The sequence below is a fragment of the Entelurus aequoreus genome, linkage group LG18 (genome assembly GCF_033978785.1).
Source record: "Entelurus aequoreus isolate RoL-2023_Sb linkage group LG18, RoL_Eaeq_v1.1, whole genome shotgun sequence".
NCBI lineage: Eukaryota > Metazoa > Chordata > Actinopteri > Syngnathiformes > Syngnathidae > Entelurus > Entelurus aequoreus.
In genome coordinates this window covers 11,652,478-11,665,284 of record NC_084748.1, presented here as the reverse complement: position 1 = coordinate 11,665,284, position 12,807 = coordinate 11,652,478, and the positions used below count along the sequence as shown (strand labels likewise).

Genomic DNA, 12,807 nt, shown 5'->3' with positions numbered 1-12,807 from the left:
TTTGACTGCCCTTTGCCATGGGATGCCATATTCAAACTAATCTATAAAACCACTATCGATGTGCAAAATCGTTATTTTCAAATTAAAATTATTTATAACTTCTTACCCACAGGGAAAATGTTAAAATTATGGAATATGACAGAGTCAGATGATTGCCGATTTTGTTGTCAGGAGCCTGAATCACCCTGCATTTGTTTTGGTATTGTCATATTGTGTCTTTGTTTTGGGTGGAAGTTGAAAAAATGTGTTTAAGGATTGGTTTGTTTATGAAGCTTAATGTGGTTTCTGTTATTTTAGGAGAGTTCATTGACAATCATGATTTAGTCAATTTAATTATAGTACTCGGTAAAATGTTTATTTTTAAGGCCAAAAACAGATATTCACTTAGTATTACTTTCTTTAAAACATTTATTCAGTATTTTCTAACTTTAGAAAGTTACATGGTTGAAAACGATAATGATGCCAAAAAACATTTAAAAAAAAGATGAGAAGTCCTCAAAGGCTTATTTTGAAAGTATAATTATGTTTATAGATTATATGATATCTGTTGTTGTGTTCCCTAATTTGAGTGACCTGGACATAATCTGGACTGTACATAAATGCTTATTTTGAAAATGTAATTGTGTTTATAAATTATATGCAATCTGTTGTGTTCCCTAATTTTTTTCTGTGTACATGAATGAAGGTGTGTGTTGCTGAGTCCGACTTGGACATTATCTGGACTGGGCCTGGTTTAAAAAACCCTTTAAACAAATCTAATTTCATTGACAACCTGGTCTGTTGAAGATAAGGCCCTTTTTAAAAAAATAAAATAAAATAAGATAAATAAATAAAAAACATTTTCTTGGATAAAAAAGAAAGTAAAACAATATAAAAATAATTACATAAAAAATAGTAATTAATGAAAATGTTAGTGGACCAGCAGCCTATACAATCATGTGTGCTTCAGGGACTGTGTCCCTTGCAGATGTGTTGTCTATGTTGTGGGAACCAGAATATTGGTAGCAGAAAGAAATAACCTCTTTTGTGTGAGTGGGTGTGGATGAGTGTGCATGGGGGAGGTTGTTTGGGTTGATGCACTTATTGAAAGTGTATATTGTGTTTTTTCTATGTAGATTTAATTAAAAAATAATAATAAAATAAAATAAAAATAAAAAAAAAATGTAATTTTTTTTTTTTTTTTTTTTTAGAACAGGCCCGCGGGCGACTCATCTGGTCCTTATGGGCGACCTGGCGCCCGCGGGCACCGCGTTGGTGACCCCTGCTTTAGCTGCTAAAGTCTTAACAAGTTGCTTTGCTCCTGCCTCTGTCTCAGCACGCAGCATTGTCCCACCCACACAACCATCTGATTGGTACACACGCAGCATTGTCCCACCCACACAACCATCTGATTGGTACACACGAAGCATTATCAGCCAATCAGCAGTGCGTATTCAGAGCGCATGTAGTCAGCGCTTCAGCGTGGAGCAGATAGGTGTTTAGCAGGTGAGCATCAGGCAGCGGACTCTCCCCAAATGATAATAAACACCTCCCAGTCAACTACTAGTAACATCACTATGAGCCCGTTGACCTTCTAGAAACTTAAACTGCAGCTCAGCTCGCTCGCAGTCCTGGTTTGAGGTGAAGGCTAATTACCTCTCAGTTCCAGCCACATCGACCCCTCCTGAGCGCCTATTTTCAGCTGCTGGGAATATTGTAAACAAGAAAAGAAGCAAAAAATAAGTAGACATGCTAACCTTTCTTCATTACAACTGTTAGTCACTCACTGGAATGAGTAGAATTGGTTTTTGTGTACTGTGTTGGACTGGATGTTTATTTTGCACATTTTAAAAGCAATACTTAATGTTTACAGTGCTCCAGAATATTTAGATTGGCACTTTTTTGTATTGGATGTTTATCTTTATTTTTGCACATTTTAGCAAATAAGCAATACTTTCACTTTTGTTGAAATGTTTACACTGTTGTTACAGAATATTTCGTTTTGCACTTTTTTGTATTGGATGTTTATCTTTATTTTTGCACATTTTAAAGCAAAATAAGCAATACTTTTACTTTTGAAATGCTTAAACTATTGCAGAATATTAAGATTTGCACTGGATGTTGACTTTTATATTTGCACATTAAAAAGCAAATAAGCTACTTTTAATTTTGTTAAATGTTAAAAGTTTTAAATGTTTACATTGTTACAGAATATTTTGTCATGTTGTTGTCAATGTTGACTGAGTGGCCATACTTTTTTTTTTTGTAAATAAAAGCCATGCCTTTTGAAAAAACTGGCCTACTTTTATTTTTTCATCTTCATTTTAAATAAAATAAATTAAAAAAAAATCGGTAAAAGGAAAAATAATCTATAGATGAATTGAAAAAAATAATGTATAGATTAACCGATTAATCGAAAAAATAATCTATAGATTAATCGATAGAAAAATAATCGTTAGCTGCAGCCTTAAACAGATGTGCCAGAGTCTTAAATACAACATAAAAACGTTAAAATGTTTAAGGAATTCATTAACACTGGAGGCAGCTCAAACTTATTTTAATGCAATGATTATGTCTCGTTTTTATTATTGTATAACATGTTGGTCGCAGGCAAGCAAAATGACACTGAGGCCATTGGAAACTTTGCACAAACAATCCCTCAAAATCCTTGACCGAAAACCACAACACCACCATCATTGTTTAGTTCTCCAAAAATATAGATTGTTAAATTTAGCTAACATTCAAAGATTAGCATCAATACGAATGGCCCATCGAATCTTAAATAACACTGCACCAGCGCCACTTAAGCACTTTGTCCAGTTTACATCTGCTGTGACAACTAGAAACACACAAGCCTCCACCAGGGGGCAGTGTAGCGTACCCAGATGTAAAACCTCTTTTGCACAATCAGCCTTTTCATATAAAGCCATAAAGGAATGGAACGACCTCACAACAAACTTGAAAAGTCTAACAGATTACTCTTCATTAACAATTGAAGTTAAAAAGTGGCTTTGGAGCAATCAAAGCTGCTCACAGATGGGCATTATGTTTGACACATCAACCTAATGTGTATTATATTTATCCATGAGAGCATTTTTATTGTAAATTGTGAGGTGTGTCTGTTAAAATCATGGTTGTTTTTACAAATGATGACAGATGTGAACAAGAGCATGTATTGTCTTTGTGTGATGATGTAAATGAGGTGTGGTTGTATTGTATATTAAGTATGTGTCCACGAAAGGGCATTTTATGACTTTTTTCTTAATACTTGTGTATGATTTTATTGTCATAATTTTATTGCATGATTTTTGTATCCCTTTAATTTAGGTAGCCAGGGACTGCAGATGGAAATGAGCTATTTAGCTATAATCTGGTACAGAACATATCTGTCTTTGAGCTTAATGTTTCTGTACATTGTCTCTTCAAATAAAGACTAAACTAACAAAACAAGTCCATGTCTGAAAACCAACAAATTTAGCTGAACTGCACCAATTTTGTCAAGAGGAGTGGTCAAAAATTCAACCAGAATCTTGTGGATGGCCACCAAAAGCGCCTTATTGCAGTGAAACTTGCCAAGGGACATGTAAGCAAATATTAACATTCGTTCATCAAAAACGGCATTTAAGTCTGTGGCACAAAGACCGCTTGAGACAACAAGTCCTCTCCGGAGGCCCCCAAAATCATACATTTGCTCAAGAGCCAATCAGTGGCTCCCTCGTGTGTGTGATCCCCACCTGGAGCCCGGGATCGATACCTGACCCCAAAGAACCACCAGGAGGAGGGTTAGGCCTCCTCTCAGGGGAAATGAATGACACAAGCGGGCTTGCTAAACACCTGCACTTGGTATTTGTGTCCCGCATGAACAACAACAATGGCAATAATAACACAGACAATGACCGACATATTTTCATGTGCAATCCTGACCTAGCCTTTACATGTTAGAGATGTTGAGGTGTGACGATAATCTCTCACGGTCTCTCCTCTACCAAAAAAAACGTTTGTTGGCGTTTCTTTCTGTAATTATTCGTTATAATTGATCAAAACGAACAAATGAGCTCTGGGTATGTGCTTTTACTGTGTGCTATAAAACAAGTAAAACATCAATACAGTATTTCTTTTCCATTTTTTCATGAAATCTCGAGCTTTTTGAGGGGAAGGTTGCAAGGAACACGTACGACATTAATAACAAATTCATAAAATCGGCAGTTGAATCAATATTCTATCCATCCATTTTGTACCGCTTGTCCCTTTTTTGGGGTCGCGGGGGGGGGGGGGGGGGGGGGGTACACCCTGGAAAGGTCGTCACCTCATCCCAGGGCCATTGAATCAATATTATTGGGTAAAAAAAGAAAGAAGAATGTTTCATGGAGAAAAGGAGGTGGAACAAAACGTCTTTTTGTGTGGCCATTTCCGGGTCTAAATTGGCTGTCAAAGTGTACCAACTTGTCAGAATCCCTCCTCATCCTTCTACTATCAAGGTGAGAGGCATGATTTATGATCTACACCAGTGTTCTTCAACCACAACTAGTACAGTCTGGTGTGCCTTGGGAGGTCATCTAATTGCACCTATTTGAAGGGACAAGCGGTAGAAAATGGATTGATGGATGATGACGGATGGGTTAAAAAATGTTTTTTTGCAAACCAGTAATTATAGTTTGCAAATGATGTGTTGTTGTTGAGTGTCGGTGCTGTCTAGAGCTCGGCAGAGTAACCGTGTAATACTCTTCCATATCAGTAGGTGGCAGCCGGTAGCTAATTGCTTTGTAGATGTCGGAAACAGCGGGAGGCAGAGTGCAGGTAAAAAGGTATTGCTTAAACCAAAAATAAACAAAAGGTGAGTGCCCCTAAGAAAAGGCATTGAAGCTTAGGGAAGTCTATGCAGAACTAAACTAAAACTGAACTGGCTACAAAGTAAACAAAAACAGAATGCTGGACGACAGCAAAGACTTACTGCGGAGCAAAGACGGCGTCCACAATGTACATCCGAGCATGACATGACAATCAACAATGTCCCCACAAAGAATGATAAAAACAACTGAAATATTCTTGATTGCTAAAACAAAGTAGATGCGGGAAATATCAACAAAAGAAAGACATGAAACTGCTACAGGAAAATACCAAAAAAAGAGAAAAAGCCACCAAAATAGGAGCGCAAGACAAGAACTAAAACAATACACACAGGAAAACAGCAAAAAAGTCAGGTGGTGAGAGTACACCTACTTTGAGACAAGACCTATAGTGATGCATGCTTGGTTATGGTTTAAAGTCATATCCAACAATTCGTTTTTTAATGATGTCTGCTGGTGGTGTGCCTCCGCAATTTTTCAACGCAAAAAATGTGGCTTGGCTCAAAAAAGGTTGAAAAACACTGATCTACACTTAAGTTTGACCGGCAAGGAAACGAGGGAGCAGCTCACCAGTCGATCATGTCAACATTGGCACATAAGCATAAATAGTCTGTCTGCGCTAGCACTTATAATAACAATATCACTAATACATGTTAATATTCAAGTCACAAAATGTAAATATAGTATTAATGGCGCTTTTTGAATGTTTTTTATTGGGTTTTATGGGCGGAATAGAAGACCTCCCATTGGCTCTGCTGTAAGAGGACTTTTATTTACGTTTATTTACGAGTTAAAATGCTTTTTTTTTTTTTTAATCCATCCGTCGTCATGTCTTTCACAATGATTGTGAACAATAGGCAAAATTCCCCAAAAACTTTAAATGGGAATATTCAAACACCCGAGCAGTCGGCATCCAAATGACAGCAGACATTGTACACTAAGTGATGATTTATTTTGTTTGTTGGCTCTCATGAAGTCTGCAGTGAGTAATCTCAAATCCATTCGCTGGCTTCCTGTTCCACTCAGGATTGAATACAAAAGTCTCCCTACTAACCCGCCAGTGCTTCCATGGAAATGCCCCCCTCTACCTCAAAGAACTACTCACCCCCAAATCCTCCACACGACACCTCCGCTCCGGACAGGCTAACCTCCTCCAACGGCAGAGGACAACGCTACGAACAATGGGAGACCGGGCTTTCTGCTCCGCCGCTCCCAGTCTGTGGAACGCTCTCCCTGACCACCTGAGGGCACCACAGACTGTGGATGCTTTTAAAAAAGGCTTAAAAACACTTCTTTTTAAAAAATCTTTTTTTTAATTTTAGATATTTGCATACTAGTTCTAGCTATTTGGCTGTTCTAGTTTTTATTTTTTAAAATTTTTTATTATCTTTTTATTTTAATTTTTTTAATACACTGCAACAGTTTGAGGTTGTTTACTCAATGTTAAGTGCTTTTTGCAAATAAAATATATTATTATTATTAATAATCAGTGATGGAGAGAGAGAGAAAAAAAGCGAACATTGTGATGTGTTTTTGAAATTAATGCTTAATATGATCAAAATACTTAAATATTAAATGTTACTACATTACATATATACTTACATCATGTATATAAAACCTCAATGGAGGTGTTTGGATGTTTTTTTTAAGACTTTATAGGCAGAATAGAGCAGATCCATTGTAAGCGGACTTTTGATCACATTTATTTCATATTTAGAACGCATTAAAAAAAAATACATATGTCGTCCTGTCTTTCATAATGATTGTGAAAGATAAGCAACATTCTAAAAAAAGTACACTTCCCCTTAAACTGAGAATAATAACTTTGCACAATCTTTAAAACGGAACTGCACATTTTTTGGGGAATTGTGCCTGTATTTCACAATCCTTATGTAAGACAAGAAGACGTACGTTTTTCTTTCTTAATGCATTCTAAGTCATAAAATACGGCAAGTAAGAGGTGGCTAACAATGCAGCTAACAGTGGTATTCTATTGCGCACATACAGTCCTCTAAAAAGCATCCAAAAAGCTCCAAACAATACTCTGTTTACATCTCATGACCTGAATATTAACAAGTATTAGTGATGTAGTTATAATAAGCACTAACACTGAGGAACTACTTTTAGCTAACGAGCTTGTGCTACTATATTGACATACGGAGCTGCTGCATCGCCTCTGAATTGGTGAAAGTTAATATTAGCTTATAAATCATGCCTCTCGCCTGGATGGTGAAAGGTTGTGGACATAAACCGAGAAGTTGGTCAACTTTGACATCCAACTTAGACCCAGCGATGGCGAGATAGACACGAAAAATGATCATTTGAGGCACTTTAAAAAAAAATTAACCTTATGATTAATTCCTCCTCTAAATGGGAAGATATAAACATCCCATCAGTCGGCATCCCAGTGAGAGCAGACTTTGTACAGTAAGTGATTGTTTTATATGTTCATAGTTTGTATATCTTGTTTAGCACTTAGCAACACTGCTACATGATGCTTAGCGTTTCACTAAAGCTGCATTTGTTTAGCATGCAGCTTCCAAAATGTGTACTTCATCCTCCTTATAATCGGCCTCAAAAATAGACGCTTCTGGATCGTTGTTTGTCTCAAAGTAGTCTTTGTTGTCTCTGAAGAAGTCTGTTAAAGGGAAAAGCGAACGTCGTGATGTGTCTGTGGGATTAATACCCCGCCGTACAAAACTTTGATGGAAGTGTTCGGATATTTTTTAGAGCGCTACAGGCGGAATATTGGGACCCTCATCAGCTCTGTTGTTAGCTGACTTTTACTAGCGTTTGTTTACGATTTAGAATGCATATATATATATAAATATATAAATATATATATATATATATATATATATATATATATATATATATATATATATATATATATATATATATATATATATATATATATATATATATATGTGCTTGATTGTCTTGCATTTTGAATGACAGACAAATATCCCCCCCAAAAGGGCCCCTTTAAAGATGGCGAGACGTTCCTGCTTGTTTTAGGATGGCCCCGGTTTGACCCCGGAACAGATAATCGCCGTTAATAAGAACAATGTTGGCGAAAAACGCCACCTTTTTAACTGAGTTTGTCCGCCAACAAACCAAGTGAACCCACGATGAGTGACACGCACGTCCATGTCTTGCTCAATGGCACTCAGGAAGTGCAAAAACACATGTCCAAGCTTGCCTCAATAATGGCGTGGAACAAGCAACCCTGCTACATGATGCTTAGCATTTCACTAAAGCTGCATTTGTTTAGCGTGCAGCTTCCAAAACTGTACTTCATCCTCCTTATACTCTGCCTCAAAAATAAACGTTTCTGGATCATCGTTTGTCCCAAAGTAGAAGGGAAAAGCGAACGTCGTGATGCGTCTGTGAGATTAATACGCCACCGTACAAAACTTTGATGGAAGTGTTCGGATATTTTTTAGAGCGCTATAGGCGGAATATTGCGACCCCCATCAGCTTTATTGTTAGCTGACTTTTACAAGTGTTTGTTTACGATTTAGAATGCATATGTATATATATATATATATATATACATACAGTATATATATATATATATATATATATATATATGCTTGTTTTGTTTTACATTTTCATTGACAGACAACAATTCCCCCCAAAAGGGCCCCTTTAAAGATGGCGAGACGTTCCTGCTTGTTTTAGGACGGCCCCGGTTTGACCCCGGAACAGATTATCGCCGTTAATAAGAAAAATGTTGGCAAAAAACGCCACCTTTTCACCCGAATTTGTCCGCCAACAAACCAAGTGAACCCGAGATGAGTGACACGCATGTCGGTGTCTTGCTCAGCGACACTCAGGAAGCGCCAAAACAACAACAACAACACATGTCCAGGCTTGCATTAATAACGGCGTGGAACTAGCAACACTGCTACATGATGCTTAGCGTTTCACTAAAGCTAAATTTGTTTAGCACACAGCTTCCAAAACGTGTACTTCATCCTCCTTATACTCGGCCTCAAAAATAGACGTTTCTGTCTTGCATTTTGAATGACAGACAACAATTCCCCCCAAAAGGGCCCATTTAAAGATGGCGAGACGTTCCTGCTTGTTTTAGGACGGCCCCGGTTTGACCCCGGAACAGATTATCGCCGTTAATAAGAAAAATGTTGGCAAAAAATGCCACCTTTTCACCCGAATTTGTCCGCCAACAAACCAAGTGAACCCGAGATGAGTGACACGCATGTCGGTGTCTTGCTCAGCGGCACTCAGGAAGCGCCAAAACAACAACAACACATGTCCAGGCTTGCATTAATAACGGCGTGGAACTAGCAACACTGCTACATGATGCTTAGCGTTTCACTAAAGCTAAATTTGTTTAGCACACAGCTTCCAAAACGTGTACTTCATCCTCCTTATACTCGGCCTCAAAAATAGACGTTTCTGTCTTGCATTTTGAATGACAGACAACAATTCCCCCCAAAAGGGCCCATTTAAAGATGGCGAGACGTTCCTGCTTGTTTTAGGATGGCCCCGGTTTGACCCCGGAACAGATTATCGCCGTTAATAAGAAAAATGTTGGCAAAAAACGCCACCTTTTCACCCGAATTTGTCCGCCAACAAACCAAGTGAACCCGAGATGAGTGACACGCATGTCGGTGTCTTGCTCAGCGACACTCAGGAAGCGCCAAAACAACAACAACACATGCCTTGATGTCGTCGTGGAACCAGCAACCCTGCTATATGATGCTTAGCGTTTCACTAAAGCTGCATTTGTTTATCACGCAGCTTCCAAAACTGTACTTCATCCTCCTTATACTCGGCCTCAAAAATAGACGTTTCTGGATCTTCGTTTGTCTTAAAGTAGTCTTTGTTGTCTCTGAAGAAGTCTGTTAAAGAGAAAAGCGAACGTCGTGATGCGTCTGTGAGATTAATACGCCGCCGTACAAAACTTTGATGGAGGTGTTCGGATATTTTTTAGGGCGCTATAGGCGGAATATTGCGACCCCCATCAGCTTTATTGTTAACTGACTTTTACTAGTGTTTGTTTACGATTTACAATGCATATGTATATATATATATATATATATACATACAGTATATATATATATATATATATATATATATATATATATATATATATATATATATATATATATATATATATATATATATATATATATATATATATATATGCTTGTTTTGTTTTACATTTTCATTGACAGACAACAATTCCCCCCAAAAGGGCCCCTTTAAAGATGGCGAGACGTTCCTGCTTGTTTTAGGATGGCCCCGGTTTGACCCCGGAACAGATTATCGCCGTTAATAAGAAAAATGTTGGCAAAAAACGCCACCTTTTCACCCGAATTTGTCCGCCAACAAACCAAGTGAACCCGAGATGAGTGACACGCATGTCGGTGTCTTGCTCAGCGGCACTCAGGAAGCGCCAAAACAACAACAACACATGTCCAGGCTTGCATTAATAACGGCGTGGAACTAGCAACACTGCTACATGATGCTTAGCGTTTCACTAAAGCTAAATTTGTTTAGCACACAGCTTCCAAAACGTGTACTTCATCCTCCTTATACTCGGCCTCAAAAATAGACGTTTCTGTCTTGCATTTTGAATGACAGACAACAATTCCCCCCAAAAGGGCCCCTTTAAAGATGGCGAGACGTTCCTGCTTGTTTTAGGATGGCCCCGGTTTGACCCCGGAACAGATTATCGCCGTTAATAAGAAAAATGTTGGCAAAAAACGCCACCTTTTCACCCGAATTTGTCCGCCAACAAACCAAGTGAACTCGAGATGAGTGACACGCATGTCTTGCTCAGCGACACTCAGGAAGCGCCAAAACAACAACAACACATGCCGTGATGTCGGCGTGGAACCAGCAACCCTGCTACATGATGCTTAGCGTTTCACTAAAGCTGCATTTGTTTATCACGCAGCTTCCAAAACTGTACTTCATCCTCCTTATACTCGGCCTCAAAAATAGACGCTTCTGGATCTTCGTTTGTCTTAAAGTAGTCTTTGTTGTCTCTGAAGAAGTCTGTTAAAGAGAAAAGCGAACGTCGTGATGCGTCTGTGAGATTAATACGCCGCCGTACAAAACTTTGATGGAGGTGTTCGGATATTTTTTAGGGCGCTATAGGCGGAATATTGGGACCCCCATCAGCTCCGTTGCTAGCTGACTTTTACTAGCATTTGTTTACGATTTAGAATGCATATATATATATATATACTGTATATATATGTGCTTGTTTGTCTTGCATTTTGAATGACAGACAACAATTCCCCCCAAAAGGGCCCCTTTAAAGATGGCGAGACGTTCCTGCTTGTTTTAGGGTAGCCCCGGTTTGACCCCGGAACAGATTATCGCCGTTTATAAGAAAAATGTTGGCGCAAAACCGAGTGAACCCGAGATGAGTGACACGCACGTCCGTGTCTTGCTCAGTGGCACTCAGGGAGCTCCAAAACAGCAACAACACATGCCGTGATGTCGGCGTGGAACCAGCAACCATCTGACGCGTCGCGCACGCGCCTCCGCTTACCCATCTGTGCTCGCGTCGGATGTCCGTCAGTGCGTCATGGCGGAGGAGAGCCCTTTAGTCCGCTTGTGCTGACGCAGGCGCCTCCGTGCCGCCGCATCGGTGATGCCGGAGGCTCTGAGGCCGGGAGGGAGGACCGTGGATTGTTGGTGGCTATGGTGCTCCCTCTCTCTCTGCGCTTTAATCCGATCCGGGATCGATGGCGATAATATCGGTGTAACGGTGCATAGGATGTTGATGGAGGGATGAGGCGGGACGCGGCGTGGGGGCTCCGCGGGGGTTGGCGTCGTGTTTTCCAGCCTTCTGCTGCTGCTGCTCGCTCCCCCCCCCCCCTGCCCCCCTTTCCTTCCGTCCTGCGGGCCGGCGTGACGCCCTTTCCGCTCCGGGGGGAAAAACAAGATATCAACCACCCGCCTCCTTCCTCCTTCCTACTCCTCTTCTTCGTCACTCCCGCTTCATCATCTTCCTCGCGCTCGCGCGGGTTGGAGGGGAGGAGGGGCGGGAGGGGGAGGAGCCTCGGAGGGGGATAGCTCCGCCTCCCCGTCATGCAGCCCGGATAGGGGAGGGGGTGGCGGGGGGTCCACATGGGGGAGGAAATATGAGAGGTGTGGGGGAGGTGGGGGGAGGGGGGGTTTGGTAATGAACTTGTGAAGAAGATCATGCAGTTATTTACCCCCCCACCCCCCCACCCCTACCCTCCCACCCAAGGAATAAAACAAGGAATGAAGAGCTGCTATTTTTAACCATTTACCTCCCACACCCCATGGGGGGGGGGGAGGCAACTACCCTACTTTCCAAAGGGGTGTAGGTTAGCATGCTAAATGAAGTTAGCATGCTTCGAAATATCAAAAATATACCAGGGTTTTCAGGTTCATCCATCCACCCAGCACCCCAAAAAGGGACAAGCGGTAGAAAATGGATGGATTTTCAGGGTCAAACCGATAAAAATGAGCAAAAATGCTAACGTAAAAAGTTAGCATAATAGCTAAATATCAAAAGCCTACGATTTTCAGGTTCGAAACGATAAAAATGAGCGAAAATGCTCAAATAAAAAGTTAGCATGCTAATGCAGGACAAGTTAACATATTTCTAGATATCAAAAGCCTATGATTTTCAGGGTTCAAACCGATAAAAATAAGAAAAAATGCTAACAAAAGGTTAGCATAATAGCTAAATATCAAAAGCCTATGATTTTCAGGTTGAAACCGTTGCAACTACCCTACTTTCCAAAGGGGTGTAGGTTAGCATGCTAAATGAAGTTAGCATGCGTCGAAATATCAAAAATATACCAGGGTTTTCAGGTTCATCCATCCACCCAGCACCCCAAAAAGGGACAAGCGGTAGAAAATGGATGGATTTTCAGGGTCAAACCGATAAAAATGAGCAAAAATGCTAACGTAAAAAGTTAGCATAATAGCTAAATATCAAAAGCCTACGATTTTCAGGTTCGAA

At 39.9% G+C, this 12,807-nt stretch overlaps 1 protein-coding gene across 1 annotated transcript in view; it reads right to left on the bottom strand.

The window, feature by feature from the left end:
- mgat3b (beta-1,4-mannosyl-glycoprotein 4-beta-N-acetylglucosaminyltransferase b) overlaps positions 1–11,784 on the bottom strand; it is a 62,162-nt gene extending 50,378 nt beyond the window's left edge. Inside the window, 1 exon segment of the mRNA XM_062026496.1 lies at positions 11,359–11,784. The gene's annotated coding sequence lies outside the window, so the exon portion shown is untranslated.
- Between the last annotated feature and the right edge of the window lie 1,023 nt (positions 11,785–12,807).